The sequence below is a fragment of the Vulpes vulpes genome, chromosome X, assembly GCF_048418805.1.
Source record: "Vulpes vulpes isolate BD-2025 chromosome X, VulVul3, whole genome shotgun sequence".
Lineage (NCBI taxonomy): Eukaryota > Metazoa > Chordata > Mammalia > Carnivora > Canidae > Vulpes > Vulpes vulpes.
In genome coordinates, this window is record NC_132796.1 from 12,357,504 (window position 1) to 12,377,382 (window position 19,879).

At 40.6% G+C, this 19,879-nt stretch overlaps 1 protein-coding gene across 3 annotated transcripts in view; it reads left to right on the forward strand.

Annotated features, from left to right (window-relative positions):
* GRPR (gastrin releasing peptide receptor) overlaps positions 1-19,879 on the forward strand; it is a 56,868-nt gene that overhangs the window by 22,552 nt on the left and 14,437 nt on the right. The gene's annotated exons all lie outside the window — the stretch shown is intronic.

Sequence of the window (19,879 nt, forward strand, 5' to 3'; positions counted from 1 at the left end):
GATGTAGCAGTGGATAGATTCCAGAAGCATCGTGGAGGATATGGTCAAATTAAGAAAAACTGGAACAATGAACCAGAGACTATAAGTTTGTTTGTTTTTTAAAGATTTTATTTATTTATTCATGAGAGACAGAGCATTGAAGCAGCTCTTGAAAGTTTATACTCAGAAGAAAATGTCCCACATTTTAATACATATGGTGGTGGATTTTCATTTTATAGAGGAACAAACAGTCCCCAGGTGATCTGGCTTTGTCAAGTAATAGACAAATAAAGATAGTGTTATCAGTATTTGTAGACATGTGTTTATACTTAGCTGCCTGAAGTACACTGTTCATTTTCAAAGATGGAAAAATAATAGCCTGGAGACAAGGTTTGCACATCGTACCGGCCGGCCAGGGTTTCTCTCACCTCCAGCTTGCTCTAACCTGGACATTAGCCCACCAGGTACTAGTGGCCACGGGCGGTTTCCTGTGTTGATCCAGGACAGGCAACTGTGGGGCTGGCACAAAGTCCGTGGCTCATTACTAATGACCAAAGGCATCTCAGGAAGGAGGCTAGTTTTCCTGATGGGAAGATAAGAGTTTGGATTCCGGGTTGGGGGTGCAGTGGTATAGAGGGTGTTGACCTTCTTCTTGGGGTGGGGGGGGGCAGAGAGGAGAGCGAGGGTGTGGAATATAAAGATGCAGCTGCAGGGGACTCCTTCCAGAGTTGCAGAGTAGACCAAATTCCCCATCAGCAGAAAGACTCTTTCAAAAGCCGGGTTACAGCCTTTGGCAGCTCTGGTGTGTTCTCAGCAAGTTTATAGTTACTGTGTGTCCTTCCCTACTATTAGCTCCCATGTAACTAACTTTTCACGCTTTGCTAAGGCTTCAAAGGGCTGATGGATCTCCTGAATCATAGGTAGTGCATCTAACCAATTTTGACAAGAATAAGTATTGAGCTAATTAAATAATAGAAAACTGTACTTATCTCTTTATCTCATTTGTTTTAAAAAGATTTTATGTATTTATTCATAGAGACACAGAGAGAGAGAGAGAGAGAGAGAGAGGCAGAGACACAGGCAGAGGGAGAAGCAGGCCCCACATGAGGAGCCCGACGTGGGACTCAATCCCGGGTCTCCAGGATCACGCCCTGGGCTGAAGGTGGCGCTAAACCGCTGAGCCACCCCCGGCTGCCCTCTCTATCTCATTTGTAAAAAGATTTTTTTTTATTTGAGGGAGAGCAAGAGAGCAGAAGCAGCGGGACCAGCAGAAGGAGAAGGAGAAGCAGACTCCCCACTGAGTGGGGAGTCCCCGACGCGGGGCTCAATCCCAGGACCCTGGGATCATGACCTGGGCCAAAGGCAGCCACTTAACTGACTGAGCCATCCAGGTGCCCCTATTTATCTCATTTTAAAAAGCTATTGTTGTCCTATAATAACCTCATGAGTTATAATAACCCTCATGGTAGGGCAAATACCCACACATTCTATCTATATTTTTTTCTCAATAAGGTATGATCTAGGTACAGGAAAGTGAACAAGTGTAGAGCTCAATATATTTTTACTTATGTCTTCATAACAACATAACCACCACCCAGATGGAGATAGAGAATAGTTCCAGCACCCCAGGAGTTTCTTTTAGGCCTCGTTCCAGTTAATATCCACTCTCACAGAGAGGCAATCACTGTTCTGAGTTCAATTAACGTAGATTATTTTTGCCAGTTCTTTAATCTCATATTAAGGGAATCACATTTCTTATGCTTATCATGTCTGTGAGAGTCATCTATGTTGGTGCACATAGGAAAGGTTTGTTCTTTTTAATTCTTTTTTTTTTTAAGATTTTATTTATTTATTCATGAGAGACACACACAGAGAGGGAGGCAGAGACACAGGCCGAGGGAGAAGCAGGCTCCATGCAGGGAGCCCGACGTGGGACTCGATCCCGGGTCTCCAGGATCACACCCCAGGCTGAAGGTGGCACTAAACCACTAAGCCACCCGGGCTGCCCTGTTCTTTTTAATTCTTGTGCAGTATTTCAGTGTATGAACATACCCCAGTTTATGTATCCATTCTAATACTGATGGACATTGGGTTGTTTCCAGTTTAGGGTTTCTGATAACCTACTCTGGATATTCTTATTCATGCCTTTTAGGGGAGCATACATGTTTATTTCTCTTGCGTTTAAGCCTGGGAATGGAATCCCTAGATCACAGGGGGCATATATTTAGTAAAGATCATCAAAGAGTTTTCTAAAGTGCTAGTCTGTATTTGACAGGTTGGTAAAAGGATGAACCAGAAGACCCTTCAGACTGGATGATCATCACAAACCAATGGGGAGCTCAAAAACTCTACAGCTTCTTAGCCCCTATCCAAAATCTCCTGAATCAGGGTTTCTGAGGTGGAAATGGCATAGTGATAATTATCCATCCCTGCCCTCTGTGGTTCACCAACGATGCCAGGACTCATCCCCATCTCCCTTCTGCAATCCTCCTTTCCCCAGGGCGAACCTGAGTCTTTGTTAATATGAAAGGAGTAATGGTTTTCTGGAAAAGTGTATACTGCTGCACTGTGTCAGAGAGAAACTTCAAGGCAGCCCCAGAAACCAGAATTCTGGGTTGCACACGGCTGACCAATTGCAGACTTGCATTCAAGCCCCTTCACGCTTGGTCCCTGGAGCCCTCTCCTTTCATGCCTTCTTCCCCTTAGGCACGCACTGATGTCCTTGTCCGTGGTGGTCATTCTGACAGGTTCCTGGCTCTGCTTCCTTGCTTATGCTGTCCTGCCCACTCTCCAGAACGCTTTCTCCTTTCCAGCATAGAAGACTCTACTCCCCATGTGATGCATGGGCATTGATGGTCCTCCATTTTAGGCTTTTGCTGCCATTACTGCCCATTTAAGGGAGTTGGATGAAATCACTTAACTCTCTGGCCTTAGTTGAATCATCTATAAAGTAATAGAGTTGAGCTAGATTATTTCTAAGGTCCCTCCAAAAAAAAATTTTTTTTTAGTCTGTCATCTTGCCTATCATTCTGAATATGGTTCAAACTTCCTCCTTAAAGCCCTAAGTTGGACCATTCTAGCCCCAAGTTCCTAATCCTCCCCTAAACATAAAGCTTATTATCTGAGACATGAATTATCTTTGACTTCTCTCATCTTGCTCTTTTGAAGTATTTCACTCATTTGTCTATTTTTGGCCTCTGGTACATTCATTGTATTAACTTTTCAAGTAGATTATTAAGCATGCTGAGAGCAGAGATTTCTTATATATTCTCATATCTCCCACAGTGCTTCATGTGGTTCCTTGGACCAAATGGGTGATCAATAAATATTGATTAATTAAAATTATGGTTAATTAATGCATACTTTTCTTTTTTCAATTTTTTAAAGATTTATTTATTTATTGAGAGAGAGAGAGAGGCTGCATACTTTTCTTCTCATTCTTTTTCTTCTCCTTTTTCAGAATTCATCTGAAAGCATACTCTAAAATGTTTCATACAGTCACCAGCTTCTTATCTCTTCCTTTCTGTTAAGCTCTCACTGTTTGAGTAAATAAAAGAAAAACCTTTCTTTCTGAATCTGTAAATAGATTCAGGGGATGAATAGATGGGTGGATGGATGGATAGATGAAATGATAGGTAGATAGTGGATGGGCAGGTGCACAGTGTTCTACTTTTTATGTACTGGTCGTTCCTACTAGATGCCCATTTTTGTACCAGGTGCCTCCGTATTATGTAAATGGAGTTTAAGACTGGAATTGGGGGGATCCCTGGGTGGCTCAGTGGTTTAGCGCCTGCCTTCAGCTCAGGGCGTGGTCCTGGAGTCCCAGGATCAAGTCCCACATCGGGCTCCCTGCATGGAGCCCGCTTCTCCCTCTGCCTGTGTCTCTGCCTCTCTCTCTGTGTGTCTCTCATGAATAAATAAATAAAATCTAAAAAAAAAAAAAAAAAGACTGGAATTGGGCCCTCCACAGAAGAAGGGTTAAGGAGAGGTTTGTTTTTGTTTTTGTTTTTGTTTTCCCAGTAAATGTGAAGTTTAAAGCTAGGTGTAATGTTGACAGCATATAATGCCCAGGTTATATTGTGCCTGCTTCAGTATCATTATTCAGTGCTATTTCTGCTAGAATGGAGCTGGCATCATGAATCCAAAGGTAGACATATACAGGAGTTCCACTGTAATTGTGATCCTTCATTGACTCCATGGAAAAGACTAATTCGTACGTTTTCCCCTCCCTTGTGATTTGGAATGTGAAAAAAAAAACAGGAAAGAGTTGCATTTATGCAAACTTCTTGAAGTATAGACTGTTTGAATTCATTGCAAGGAATTTATAAGATAATGTAGTTTTGGCCTTTCCTGACATCTCAAGCTGCATGGTCCACCATCTTAGCACTAACCAAATAAAACTAAAAATTCAGCTCCCTAGTCACACCAGCCACATGTCAAAGGCTCAGTAGGCACATGACTCTACTGGACAGTGAATGTACAGAACATTTCCATCATTGCAGAGAGTTCTATTAGACAGAAGAGAGTTTGCTCTCCGTCTTGGGGTCCAAATCTCTTTTCCAAGATCCACGTTAATTGATCTCATTGAGGGTATCAGGAATTCCTCACATAGGCAAATATCAAATGCCTCCTAGTGGCGTGGGCTGTTCCTGTCTGTCAAATATCTTCTCGTAGAAGATACCCGAAAATGAAGAGGGAAGAAACCAGGCAGCCCAGTACAATCACCAGCCACAGGTTTGAGGAATTTGGGCGCCCCGCTGATGGAGGTTTTGAGACCTGAAAAATACATGTGTGGTTCACTTTCCAGGTCTGCATTATGAACTCCTCTCTGATCCTTCCATTCTCTTTTGCCAGGCCCTCTTCCATCTGCCATTCTATCATTCTATCTTCCTATCCCAAGGCTTGCCAGAACAAACACTGTTTAGCTAAACTCTTTTTTATCTTTTAAGAGAGAGAGAGAGAGAGAGAGCACAAGTATGCGATCGGAGTGGGGGACAGGAAGGGGCAGAGGGAGAGGGAGAGAGAATCTTAAGCAGGCTCCACACTCAGTGCAGAGCCCAACAACTCAGGGCTCGATCCCACAACCCTGAGATCATGACCTGAGCAGAAATCAAGGGTCAGATGCTTAACCGAATGAGCCACCCAGGCGCCCCTCTAGCTAAACTCTTCTCATTGCTTCCACATGTGCCTTCTGACTTCTCCCCTCTCTGACTTCATTTCCCTCTCCTTAATAGCTGGGTTCTATTCCCTCCATCTATCCAAATCCTATGAATCCTTCAAGGCACAGTCCAGATCCCTTCTCTTCTATGAAGCATTCCCTGATCTTTTGCTTTTGCTGATTTTTCCCTTTCTCAAGATGTTTTTGCCTGTATTGTCTATGAAATACCAAATCTGTCCCGCATCATATTACTGGGTCCTTTGTACAATATACTTTCTACTTCCTTAATCATATGGGAAGATCCATGGGGTCTGTGCCTTCTACGACACCAGGCTCACCTAGTGAGAGGACAGTAACCACAGCTTGGTTGATGTTTGAGCAGTGACAAGTAGAAGTCATCTTAAAGTTCAAACCCTTCTTTGACAGAGACCAACGATGGAATTTGGCCTTGTCAATTCAGAGTACAGTCAGACCATAATCCTGCTTTCCTCATTCTAAGTCCTAGTTCCTTCAGGGGAACTGGAAACATTTCTTCAGAAACCATCAAGATACAGAGTCTGATTCCATTTCCCTTCCCTGGAAAGTGGAAGCTACTGATCCTAAACCCTGCTGTTCTGAGGTAGGATAACCTGAGTAACTCCAAGGTGGTGCCCTTCTAAGGGGATCACCCCAGTGATTCCCAAGGCTCCTCTAATGTTCTAAGGCCCAGCTTCATTGATTCCAAGGAGACTGGCCCTTCACATGAGAGAAGACAATTTAATTTCTTATAAATCATCTTTTCCAGAATATCCCTCTGTTGGAGGAGTTTACATGAGCCACCAATTCATAACTTCTCTATAGTATGATTTTTCTGAAGCATACTGCCTCTCTAGAAGGAAGCTCGACTCGTGTTTCCCCATGGTGATGGATCTGCCACGGCTGTTGGCAGACTCTGGAGTGCCCAGGGGGCAGTGGAAGTGGGGTTTCCCAGCAAGGCTCTTTCAACCAAAGTGCTGTGGAGAGAAGGTCAGAAAAGCATTTTGACCTTGTCTCTCACATACTATCTTTTAAAGTGTTAGACTTTTGTGTGATTAATTATAATTTCTGACAATATGCATGGAGGCAAAAGAAAAAAAAAAAACACTAACTTGATCATGAAATATACTGCATAGCCTGAAAGGGCTTCTTGGTGAGGTTTTTTGAACTGTGCTTGCCAATAATATCCTTTGAAAATAGACTAAATTAGCAGTTTTGCACTTGTAAATCCTCCTGGTGTGTACAGTTTGCGTGAATTCTCTCAATTAAAACACATGTTTTGCAGAATAAAAGAAAAAAAATTTCTCCATTCCTCTCTTTCTACCTCCCAGTAATGGAACAAGGGATTTTGTTTCTTACAGTCATCTTTGAAATTCTGTTGATTAGTATCTGATATTTGCTGCTACTTGAAATGATCTGATTTGCCGAGGAAACTCTTAAGAAGCTGCAGTTCATTTTACACATTAAATATCACTTTCTATAGGGGCGCCTGGGTGGCTCAGTCAGTTAAGAGTCTGACTCTTGATTTAGGTTCAGGTCATGATCTCAGGGTCGTGAGATTGAGCCCCATGTTGGGCTCTTGGCTGGGTGTGGAGCCTGCTTAAGATTCTCTCTCTCCCTCTGCCCCTGCCCTAAAAATAAATATCACTTTCTATAGGAGGTCTTTATTGGCTATTCAGTCTAAAGGAATGACCCACACTATTCCATCATCCAGTTTCTTTTTTCAGGTTGATTGAGGTATAACTTACATATAGTAAACTTCTGGGTGTACATTTCTCAGAACTGTGTCAAACTTATGCAGTATGTAACCACCACTATAGTCTAGATGTAGAACATTTCTATCACCCCCAGATACTATCATGTCCTTATGTAGTCTGTCCCCTTCCTCCACCCTCAACTCCTAGAAACCACTGATCTTTTCCAAAATATCATATGAATGACACTATGCAGTATATAGTTGTTTAAGTCTGGCTTCTTTCAACTCATGTTGTTGTATCTATCAGGAGCCCATTCCCTTTTTTTTGCTGAGTAGTATTCCACTGCGTGGATAGACCAGTTTGTTTATCCCTTCTTCAGTCAGTGGGCATTAGGGTTGTTTTGGGGTTTGGGTGATTTGAATAAAGTTGTCATAAACATTCACATAGGGTTTTGTATGAAGGTATGTCTTCATTCCTCTTTGGTAAATATCACCCAGTATTATTTTCTTGAGAACTATTTTGTTCATCTATTTGCTTATTTATTATCTGTCTTCAGCCACTAAAAATATAACCCTCCCAAAATGGGAGGCTATCTCATTCATTAGCATATTCTCTGAGACTAAAACCATCCCTAACCTGTAGGAGAGGCTTGATAAGTGTTTGTTGAATACATGACTGGATGGAAACATGAAAGAAGGAGTTAAAAAATGAGTAAATTCTGGTAGATCCTACTAAGAGAGCCTGGAAGGCTGGATTATGGTTTGTGAATCATGTTCATCTCCTTTGATGGTTAACAGAATGATTGCAGTAGTCATCCCAACTGTAGATGACAAGACCTTATCCAGGTTTTCTGGGAACTATTTGGAGAATGCTTTTTAATGAAAAAACAAGTAAAATTATGAATGCAAAGTTAGGTAGAGACATGAATGTTTTGAAAGATTAAGAAATATATTAAATTTAGAAATCACAACTTAAATAAGTTGATAAATTCTACAAACATCACAAAGTCCAGAAAAATAACATAGTAACTATTAATTAACTGCCTGACACATGTCCGTCACACTTGTTTTCTTAAATATTTTGGCTTCATCCTCGTTTGTCTCCTCTTAAAATGACTATGGTTTGGTGATAGTCTTTTCTATAGTGAAATTAGAAAGCCTTGTCAGATTTGTGGCATGGCTGATTAAAATTGGCCTATTATTAAGGAAAGGTTAGAAAAATTTCGGGATCCCTGGGTGGCTCAGCAGTGTAGCGCCTGCCTTCGGCCCAGGGCGTGATCCTGGAGTCCTGGGATCAAGTCCCACATTGGGCTCCCTGCATGGACCCTGCTTCTCCCTCTGCCTGTGTCTCTGCCTTGCTCTCTCTCTCTCTCTCTCTGTGTGTGTGTGTCTCATAAATTAATAAATAAAATATTTTTTAAAAGATTTTTAAAAATTTCTTTCAGCTCCATAATGCATTACTGGTTATATCATATATGTTTAGGATTATTATAAAATGTTTAAGGTTATTTGAGAAAGCCACTATCAATTTTTTTTCTATATGAGCTATACAATTTCACAATTTTTGAAGCTTTATGCCTTGAGTGAACTTAAGTACTCATTAAATTGATGACGTCCACTAACCTGCGCCATGGATGTCTTTGCATTATGAGTTTTAAGCTTTCCTTATCAATGTTGGTGTTTTGTGAGTATGCATAACATGAGTCATTTTATACAAATGTCTTTGCCCTTTATAATCTGGCTACAGGTTTCTGTTCTATAAACACAGACACTCTGATAAACTTGACTTTGCTGATATATTTGGATTTAAATCTATCACATTATTATTTGGTCATTATTGGTTTCACCTGTCTCCTTATCCTTTCTCCCATCCTTCTTGCCTTCCTTTTTTTTTTTTTTTTAAGATTTTATTTATTTATTTATTCATGAGAAACACACAGAGAGAGGCAGAGACATAGGCAGAGGGAGAAGCAGACTCCCCGTGGGGAACCCAATGCGGGATGCAATCCCAGTACCCCAGGATCATGATCTGAGCCGAATGCAGACACTCAACCACTGAGCCACCCAGGTGCCCCTCTTCTTGCCTTCTTTTAATTAGTGAATGTTTTAATTATTCTAAACCTCCCCATGAGTTTAATTATATGAGCTCTTCTGAGTATTCTTTTAAGGGCTACCCTAGAGTTTACAACATGTATCCTTGACTTATTAGAATTTGCTATAAATTAGTACTTTCCCATCTCCCAGACAATCCAAGGATTGCAATGCAAGGACACTTTTATTTTAATTACTTTATTTTAACTCTTTCCTGCCTTTTCAGGGAGGGGGGGGCTACTGTTATTTTACATTTTAATTCTCTGTATTTTAAAACTCACAACTCATTATGTTTCTTGTTTTTACATACTTTACAGTCACTCACATATTTACCTTTAGATTTAAATTTATTCCTGTATTTACCTTTTATGTTGTTCTCTATTTCTTCCTGCAACTCTGACTTCATTTTGCTTCTGTCCAAAGAATGCCCTTCACTATTTCATTTAGTGTAAATCTAGTGGGGATACATTTTCTGGTTTTGAGTGTATGAAAATGCCTTCATTTGATGGAATTTGGGGGAGGCTATTTTCACTGCGTATAGAATTCTAAGCCAGCAGTTCTGATCTTTCACACTTTGAAGTTGCCATTTATTGTACTCTGACTTACACTATGATGACAGATGTCAGTTTTGTTGTTGCCTCTCTAAAATTATTGAGTTGTCTCTGACTGATTTTAAGATTTTTTCTTTATCTTTGGTTTTCAGCAGCATTACTATTATGCACTTGGCTGTGGTTTTCTTTGTATTTTTCCTGCTTGAGATTCATAGCTTTTCTTAAATCTGTGGTTGTAAATTTTAACCGGTCTTGTCAAGTTCTCAACCACTGCAACTTTAAATATTGCTTCTCTCCAAGTCTTTTTTTCCTCTCCTTTCTTATACTGTCCACATATCAACAGAATACTACAGATTAACATAAGCTTTTTGAGTTTTCTTCCTCCTTTGCTTGTTTTTGCTTTTATTGAGGCAGAAAATTTCATCCTTGGGTCACGCCTCTGTTACTAGGAACCATTTTAAACACAATCTCATTTCACCAAGACCCATAAATTCCCTGCTCCTTTTGTTGTGTTTTCCATCCTTTTTTCTCACTGAACTACACTCAGGCCATTTTCAGCTCACTAATCCTCTCTTCAGCTGTGTCTAGTCTTTCCATCTGGTTCCATCTTGTCATACAATTTCTTGAATTAGTCCCAATATATTTTAAAATCCCTCTCTGATAATCTAACATGCGGAACCTCTATAAGCTGGTTTCTATTATAGATTTTCTTCTCTTGTATTTTGGCCATTTTATTTTGCCCCCTGGTGTATGAGGCAATTTTGTTTGACTACCTGATTTTATATGAAGAATTGTAAATAATTTGAGGCTCTGAGTGTTACCATCTTCCAGAAAAGATTAGCTCTTGCTTCTTACAGATAATTAGCAGGGGGTAGTATATCTGACCCAATCAGGGACTGAGCAGATTGGAGACTGGGCTTTGGTCGTTTTGAGAAATAGTTCACTCCTCCTAGTAGGGTGTCTCCCTTTGGGAATCTGAACTGAAAGCCTGGGATGTTTGCCTGGCCTCCTCTCCTTGGTGGGCCTTAAACTCTATTTATTGTCCTCCTTCCTCCTAAAACTTCTAGAAGCTCTGCTCAGCTTTATTTCTCTGTTGCTGCTCGAAACTTGGTAAATGCCTTAAGGGAAAATGGTACTGAATAACACTGTCGTCTCTTTCACTTCCCTTCTCTCCAGGATTTTGGCCCCTCAAATCCTTACTGCCTTGGTATTTCTCTGATGTTTTCAAAGAGATTTTCTAACTTTTCATTTTAGGAGAGTTACTCAGCAACTAGCTGGTTTGCCATTATCAGAAGTGGAAAATCCCATCCCACCTCTCTTAAAGACCCGGGTCTGCTGCCCTAGAAGCTATCCATATCCCAGTTCCTCTAAAGAAGAGTACAGAACTCCCTAGTTAGACCTGGGGGATCAGCATTCATAGCCTCACATTATCTCAGGAGTTTCGATTCAGAGAAGTGAGCTCTGGCTAACTTCAAAGTGAGTAAGTCAGGAGTCTCAGCTGAGGCCTGCAGCAGTGGACACTGCCAAATATTGTAGGTACATCAAAGCCTCTGGGATCTTTCAACTAAGCCAGGACTCTTAGCCCCAATAAGCAAGAGCTAGAGCCAGCATTTAGTTATGCAGTGATTGATAACAGCTAAAATTTTGTGGGAAGGAAAGAGCCAAAATGTTCCTGATGTACATTTCTTTAAACTTCACTTCTTTATTACTTTTTTCTTTTTTTTTTTTTTTTTGTATTGTACTCAGACCAGTTGGCCAGTGGGAATAGCTACAGGTAACATAGGAAAGAAGCAGGAAGAAAATGCGAAGTGCATCACATAAAAATTTATTTCCAGTGTGAGAAGAACTTATTGTAACAATAATAATATGTCCATGTGACTCACTTATTTCTTTACATTGTCTACATATAAATAGAATGACTACAGGTCAACCTCAAGCTTTTCAAGGTTTCTTTTTTCCCTTTGGTGCTGTTTTTTGTTTGTTTTGTTTTGTTATTGGCAGTTTCATACCAGGGTCAGGCCTCTGTTATGAGAGATATGTTAAACATAATTTTAAAAAATACAAAATTATGTAAAAACAATCCACAGTGGTTTCTCCATGAGAGCATACGGGAAATGCTTATTTCTTTTTAAATAAATAGCAATCAAAACAGATTTTTAAGAACTTCAGTATTTTCTTTTCCTCTTCCACTTTTTTTTTTTTTTAAGATTTATTTGTTGGAGAGAGAGAGCACGTGCATGTGCGCATGTGCTTGAGCAGGGAGGGTGCAGAGGGAGAGAGAGAGGAGCAGTCTTCTTGCTGAACACAGAGCCCATGGGACTCGATCCCACGACCCTGAGATCATGACCTGAGCCAAAATTAAGAGTCGGGTGCTCAACTGACTGAACCACCCAGGCATCCCTTCCCTTCCACTTTAAATGATTGGAAACACTACAGAAGAACAGAAAAATCAGAATTTGGCATCTTTTCTTTCCTAGGTTGTCAGCAGAGTTGAAACTGAAGGTTAAAATGATGGTTTGAGGAAAACATGTACTACAGGATGAAGATAAGTATAGTAAATATTTAGTTTCAAGCATTCTTTACTGGTGCTTTAAAAAGACCTGCGACTCTGAAGAGCTACAGTTAAATATAGCTAACTTGGGAATCCAGAGACCCAGGTTCCAGTCTTCTCATCCAACCGACCATGAGACCTCTGTGGGCACTAGTTTCCTCTTCTGTAATGTACAGGAAATGGGACTTGATGACTCTTAAGTTCTCTATTCCGTAATTATATAGAAAGCAGGTTTGTCGTAAACCATGTTCTCATACGTCTGTACCATGGTAAGCACTTCATATACTGACCCAGCACCGTCTGTTCTAAGAATGTCTCACAAAGGGCACCCTAGTGTGTATCTTTCTCTTGTTGTATCAGGGCTTTCCGGGGGCATAGCTTGCTTCTCTGAGCAGATTTTTAAATCCTTAGTGGTCAGGGACTTTTATATCCATAGTGCCAAGCGGAGCTTGAGATGCTGAATTAGTACCTGCCTGTGCTAATACATTGACTAAGCATCCTGAACAATGGGTGTTTAACACTGGAAGACCAACGCCAAAGGTCAGTGGCCTATTGTCTTCATTATCACAAATTAAGAAGCCTGACAGGCAGAGCGCTGTGTGACATGGAAGACAGATTCTTTCCTCCAATAAAGAAGGAACCAGCGATTTGGGTATGGACAGGCAGAGAGCAGCAGAAATGCTGGCCGTGTTCACACATTCAGTGCACACAGGCCAGGGGCCAGGAAACCTTTTTGCTCAAGGGCCATATAATAAATATCTTCAGCATTATGGGCCATAAAGTGTCTCCTTTGCAACTACTCAACTCTGCCGTTATAGCACGAAAGCAGCCACAGATATTATGTAAGAAAGTGGGGGCAGCCCGGGTGGCTCAGCCGTTTAGTGCCAACTTCGGCCTGGGGCCTGATCCTGGAGATGCGGGATCGAGTCCCGCGTCAGGCTCCCTGCATGGGGCCTGCTTCTCCCTCTGCCTGTGTCCCTGCCTCTCTCTGTGTGTGTCTCTCATGAATAAATAAATAAAATCTTAAAAAAAAAAAAAGAAAAGAAAATGGGCATAGCTGTATTGCAGTAAAGCCTTATTTATTGACCCTGAAATTTGAATTTCATGTACTTTTCACGTCACAAAATGTGATTCATCTTTTGATTACTTTTTTCCCGACCATTTAAAATGTAAAAAACTCTTCTTTGCTTATGGGCCACATGAAAACAGGAAAAGGGACAGCTTTGGCCAGTAGATCCTTAGTCTGCCGTCCCTGATGTAGAAGCGTGTGCACGCTTGCTGACGCAGTCACTTAGCAGCGAGTGTTAGTATTTTTTTTTTCTGAGCATAGTTGACCCACAATGTTACATTAGTTTCAGGTGTCCAGCCTCGTGATTGGACACGCTTAGACATTATGGGGCGTTCATCACAAGTGCAGCTACATCTGTCCCGTTGCATCACTATCATAATATCAGAGTAGAACCTAGGGGGATCCACGACCCCTGTCCAGTTAGCCAGGACAGACTTCCTGGGGGATAGAATAAAAACAATGCAACACGAATCAGACAGCTGTGTGGTGCTTTAAAGTATGAGGCCCTGAGACACCTGGGTGGCTCAGCGGTTGAGCATCTGCCTTGGGCTCAGGGCATGATCCTAGAGTCCCAGGATCAAGTCCCACATCGGGCTCCCTGCATGGAGCCTGCTTCTCCTTCTGCCTGTGTCTCTGCCTCTCTCTCTCTCTCTGTGACTATCATAAATAAATAATAAAAAAAATAAAAATAAATGAAGAAAAGGAGAGAGTTTTAGCTCAAGGCTCACCCGGATTCCAGTTTGCATGGGTGGCGGGCTTGGGGGCAGAAGCTTCCCAAGCAGAAGCTTCCCGTTGCTCATGGGGAATGATGTGACCACACACTGAGCTTCTCACTGCCTCCTCCAAACGGTTTCACCAGCACCCACAGTACTGCCTCCTCTAAGTTCTTCTCAGGGAAGCAAGGCCCTTTAAAATTGCAAAAAGGTGGAATTGTGCTCCCGGAGAATCATTTCCTCAGTACCTTCAGGGATTTGTGTGGGCCTGAAATGGTTAGAGAAATGGTGTTTGGGCCAAGGGAGATGTCTTGGGAAAAGGCTGTTAGCACTTTTATACTAAAATTTTTAACTGAAAAAAAGTCATTCAAATGCACTATCTAGACCATTTTCCATGATGATAGCTTTGCTGACTCAAAGCAAATTTTTTCAATGGTTCTTAATTAAGACACCCCCGAGGTTGCCTGGTGACAAACTTCCAAACTTTTTCCTCGCTCTCTCTCCCCCCCTCCTCTTTCCTTCCTGAGTTTATTGTGGTAAAATATACAGAACATAAAATTTCCTGTTTTGATCATTTTTGAAGTGCTTAGTTCTATGGCATTAAGTACATTCACATTGTTGTGCAACCATCACCACCATCCACCTCCAGAAGTTTTTTCATCTTCCCAAACTGAAACTCCCTACCTATTAAACGGTAACTGTCCTTTCTTTCATTGTATTGTTTTCTCTTTCTTTTATTGTTAATGCCTAGAGGTCAATTTAGTGGAGCGCTATTCATAGTGAGGACAAATTCAAAAGCACTGAATTTGATTACATGTCTGAGTTTGAGCCCTGGTTCTTCGCATTGTCAACTGTGTGAGTCTACAGGTCTCAGTTTTCTGATTTATAAAATGGGGATAAGGGTATTTACTTTTTTTTTAAGGTTTTATTTATTCATGAGAAACAGAGAAAGAGAGAGGCAGAAACACAGGCAGGGGGAGAAGCAGGCTCCATGCAGAGAGCCTGACGCAGGACTCCATCCCAGGTATCCAGGATCAGGCCCTGGACCCAAGGCAGGCGCTAAACCGCTGAGCCACATAGGCTGCCCTAGGTGGTATTTACTTTTAATATATCATAGGACTATTACAATTTTTGTAATGATGAAATGAGATAATGTATTAACTTCTTTATGAACTGTTAGAATTCCTAGTCACAAGAGTGAGTGTACCAGGGCTCCTGGGTGGCTCAGTTGGTTAAGTGTCTGCCTTCAGCTCAGGTCATGATCCCAGGGTCCTGGGATTGAGTCCTACCTAAGTCGGGCTCCCTGCTCAGCAGAGAGCCTGCTTCTCCCTCTCCCTCTGCCCCTCCCCTCCCACCTTGTGCTCTCTGTCTTGCCTGCTCTCTCTCTCTTGCAAGTAAATAAATAAAATCTTAAAAAGAGAGAGAGAGAATGAGTGTACCCTGAGCATGATTGTTATTTATGTTCATAAGGGAGCCAAGAGGATGTTGTTGAAATCTCACCCAGGTGTTGTTCAGTGGACAGTCATTTCTTTTCATGAAATGCAATCGCTTTTTATTTAAATCGTGCTTCCTACTTTTCAGAGTACTTTTGAGACTCCTCACTTAGCTCCTCCTTATAGCAAGTAAGAGTGATACCATGAGTTCCCTTTCACAGATGAAGAAAACGGAGATCTGAAGGTCTCACGGTTTAAGATCTGGACTCAGGGCCAATGTTGAAACCCAAGCTCTGCCACACCCTCCTGCCCTGTGCTTCCTGGGATCTCCTCTCGAACACACTACTTGCACCTAAATCCTTGTCTCCGAGTCTGTTGGGTGGTGAATGACAATTTATAAAGACAATTTATTACCCCGAGTCTATTTTATCTTCCGCCCTAAAGCATGGGTGATTTTTCTCTGTCTTTGTGATTTTTCTCCATTCTCTATCATCTGTGTTACTCGGTAGAGTAAATGCAGACCATGTCCAACTACAACTTGAAAGTGGGATTTATAAATGTTCTTCAAACTTTTTGGCTCATAAATTGCTAAAAAAGCCTAACAAGTTATAAATATATGTTCTTCCCTCCATAACATCTTTGAGGAATGGCCTACGAACAACTTGTACCAGGATGTGTGCAAACCTACTGAAATTTAACTGGGTTTCTGCTCTCTTTTGTCATTTTAAACATACCCACTGGGAACTGTAGTATTTCCTCCTGGTTATACCCCTTCTGACAAATTCCCTTATCGGATTAGCTCTGAGCTTTGGAATTAGGTCATCCTGCTGAAACCCATTTGGGGCCCAAAGGTCAGTGTTTGCCCAACTCCTTCTGCCAGGGCACCATAAGATGTCCAACAATTGCTTGCATCTCTTCTTTCCATCTTATGCTCGGCTTCTGCATCCCTCATAGCCCAGAAATAGCACCTGCACTTCTGAACCTTCTCCTGTGCCAGACTCTAGATCTTCCCTGATGCCATTTTCAACTTGGCTCCCATGTCTCATTTGGACAGCCTCTTTCGGCCCTGACGCCTCTGAATTTATGAAAGAGCTCAGACCTTACTCTAGGCCCAGGCCACAGGGAACTTCAGGGTGTGTATACAGCAGTAAAAAAGGCAGAAGATTCAGTATAACAGACTCAAGGAAGAAGTGAATTTTGTGTCTGCCTAGAAACATAGCATTTTCACGATGGATAGAGCAGGTGGGAAACAGACATTCTAATACTTTTTTTTGCTTTTCTCCCTTAATTTCAATGCCAGCCAAAGGGGGGCAGAATTTGCCACCCCAAAATGTGCCACTTTGGCATAAGGATGATTTTAGGCTGGTTATTTCTTAAGAAACAGCAGAGACAGGACAAGTTCTGAAAATCCTAACCAAAGATACCCTTTTGTAAGAGCCATTTACAAGGGAAATTTCCATCTGTAAGGACTGCAAAGTGGGGTTCATGCCCTCCCAAAGAGGTGTAACCTGGTCTAACAGGTAAGGGAGGAAAATATAAAAATTTCTATTTATATTGATTTTTATCTAAAAATAAAGATGAATTAAACGTTAGTAATATGCAGTGTCCAAATTGAGGCTCAGTCTCTCCCTGAGTCCACAGCAGAGGATCCCTCATCATGTTCAAGGAGACTCAACAATGACACCTCATTCTTCCCTCCACTTTCCAGGTTTTGGAGAGGTTCTGCAGAATGCTGTGTTTTGGTATGATCTAGTTTTAACTAAACTAATGTCCCCAAGTGGACAAGTGGCTTGAAAATATTCCTACAAAACAGAGCTAAACAAAACCCCACAGATTGTAAATGATACTAAAATTGCAAGCCCCAGGGAACAATGTGACTATAACAAAGTTCCCTCATTCCTGGTATAGGCACTAATCAGATATGACACATTCAATCATGTTAGAATTATAAGAAAGTTTTTCCGATGACAAACAGGTTTACAGTTAATAAAAGAGAATAAACTATAGAACATATTATTTTATTTTATTCTTTTTATAAGTAGGCTCCACATTCAGCATGGAGCCCAGTGCAGGCTTGAACTCACAACCCTGCGATCAAGACCTGAGCTGGGCCACCCAGGTGCCCCTAACACATTATTTTATGTTATTTTACTGTTAGTTTATCTCTTTCTTTAGTTTATCTTTTTAAAATTCTATATTTTAGCATGTTTTCTCCCTTATTTATGAACTTCTATATAATACCCACCCACATTCAACAATTCATTTCCTAGACTTTGTTCTTGCTCTGTGTGTGTGTGTGTGTGTGTATACATACACATTTGTTTTATTTTGTTGAACTCTGCAAAGTAAGGTGCAAATATCTTAACCTTTCACTCCTATTTCAGTGTGTATTCCCTAAGAACATGGACATTCTTATGCACAACCCCAATATCATTAGCACACTTAATGAAATTCACAATAATTCCTTAATACCATCTGATATGTAGTCATATTTCCCCTATTTTCCAAAATAAATAAATAAATAAATAAATAAATAAATAAATAAATAATTCATTACTTAAAAAAAAAATCCAGGATAAAATTAAGGCATATGCATTACATTTGGTTCTTTTTTTCCCCAGTTTTATTGAGTTATAAGTGATACATAACATTGTATAAGTTTAAGATGCATAACATAATGATTTGTTATATGTACATATTGTGAAAAGGATTACTTGTTACATCTCTTTTATCTCCTTTAAGGTGTAACAGTAGCTCTCCTATATTCTTCTAAAAAAATGATGTTGACTGTTTTGATGAATCTAAGCCAGTTATCTCATAGAATATTCCAGAATTGGATTTGTCTTCTTGTTTCCTCATATATAGATTCAGGTTAAAATTTTTGGGCAAGACGACTGCATAGGCAATGTTGTGTTCTTCCCACTGCATTTTATCAGGAGGCACATAAATGATTTCAGATGGTCCCAGTATTGGTGATGCTAAATTTAATCGGGGCCAAATGATGAGTTTCATGGGCCCTTGGCACTTTTACCTTTATGGGACCCTTTCTCCATTAAAAAAAAATATTAAGAATTATATTTTATAGTTATATCAGCATAAATATAATCCAAGATGGATTATATTCATTTTTTTCTTCTCATTTTAAAAGAAACTGAAACCTTTTTCTAAACCCCTAAAAGTATCATGGGCCATAGACCTTGTGCCTACTCTAACTAGTGGAGAAGTTCACCCTGGGTTTGACCATCTGGTTAAAGGGGTGACTTCTGGATCTCCCCAACATAAAGGTACATTTTTCCTCTTTGCAATTAGATAGTAGTCTATGGGGAGACTCTTTGAAACTATATGAATATCCTGTTCCCCTATAACCTCTCCCTCGGTGGTTTTATCATTCTTGCCAGAATCATTTCTTACATTGAAGACTGCAGTTATTATCTCCTGTGGAGGGTTGAGAATACTGAAGTGCAGAGTCCCTTAGATTTATGTCCAAGACCATAAATCTAATGGGTAGAATCACCATTAGGAACCAGATCTCTGCTCCTAAGTCCACATTAAAGCCCAGAGCAAACCAGAGTATATCAAGAAGGAGTGAAAAAGAGCATTGGAGTTATTCGGCCTGGAGAAAACAGAAAAGAGTAACTGTAATCTGTTACACACTTAAAAATAACGGATTCGTACCAAGGACCACCAAGTTCTCCACTGGCAGAGTAATAGCTCAAAGGGAGGTAAGATCCCATTTCTCGGGATTACAGTCATTTTACAAGTCAGCTAATAATCCCCTCATGTTTCTTCAGAAAAGTTCCTGGTGTTATTTTCAGAGGAAAATCAAGCTGATGTTTAAGAGCCTCGTCAAAACTGATTAGGTGTTAGGATTCTCATTTAAATGCCAACAATGTGCCAATTACCTAGAGACCGTTTCATTCCTTTCACTTTCTCTTCACCTCAGCCCACTCCAGGTAGTGTGCATCAGGAGCTTTTAAAATACTGTGGTTCAACAGTTCCTACAGACTTCAGTAGGTAATTATGGACAAATGAGGGCCGAAATGCCGGATCCTTAAAAACAAACTGCCCATATTTGAATAAAAGACATACTTTTCTGTGGGCAAAGTTTTCCAACCCTGAGAGTGGGAGTCTGCTACTTCTATTTGCCAAAAAACTCTTTGAGACATTAATCTTATTACACAGAATGTTTCTGACCTTTCCAATGTTTGCATAAGAAAAATGAAGCACAGATGTTTTCAGGAGTGGGAGGCAATTGTCTTGAGCCCCATAGTATCAGAGGAGTGAATTTGTCAGTCTATGGAAGGATGATTCTTACTAAATATGTAAAAGAAAATTTACTCTCATTTTTGAGAAGTTGGGAGTAAGAGACACACCTGCACGCCACATATTATTAATTAATTAGCAAGTACGCACTGAGCCTCTACTTTGAAGTGAGTGACATGCAGAACAAGAGACTTGGAGCAGTTTCAGTGATACAGAAAGAAGAGAAGAGGAACAGATGTAAGCTTCTAACCTCAGGACATTTATTAGGAAGTCAGGTAGAAAAGACATACCCATGGGAAGCTAGCAGACAATTCAAGATGGTGCACAGTAGACATTAAATGAAGAGCATCGATAATCCTG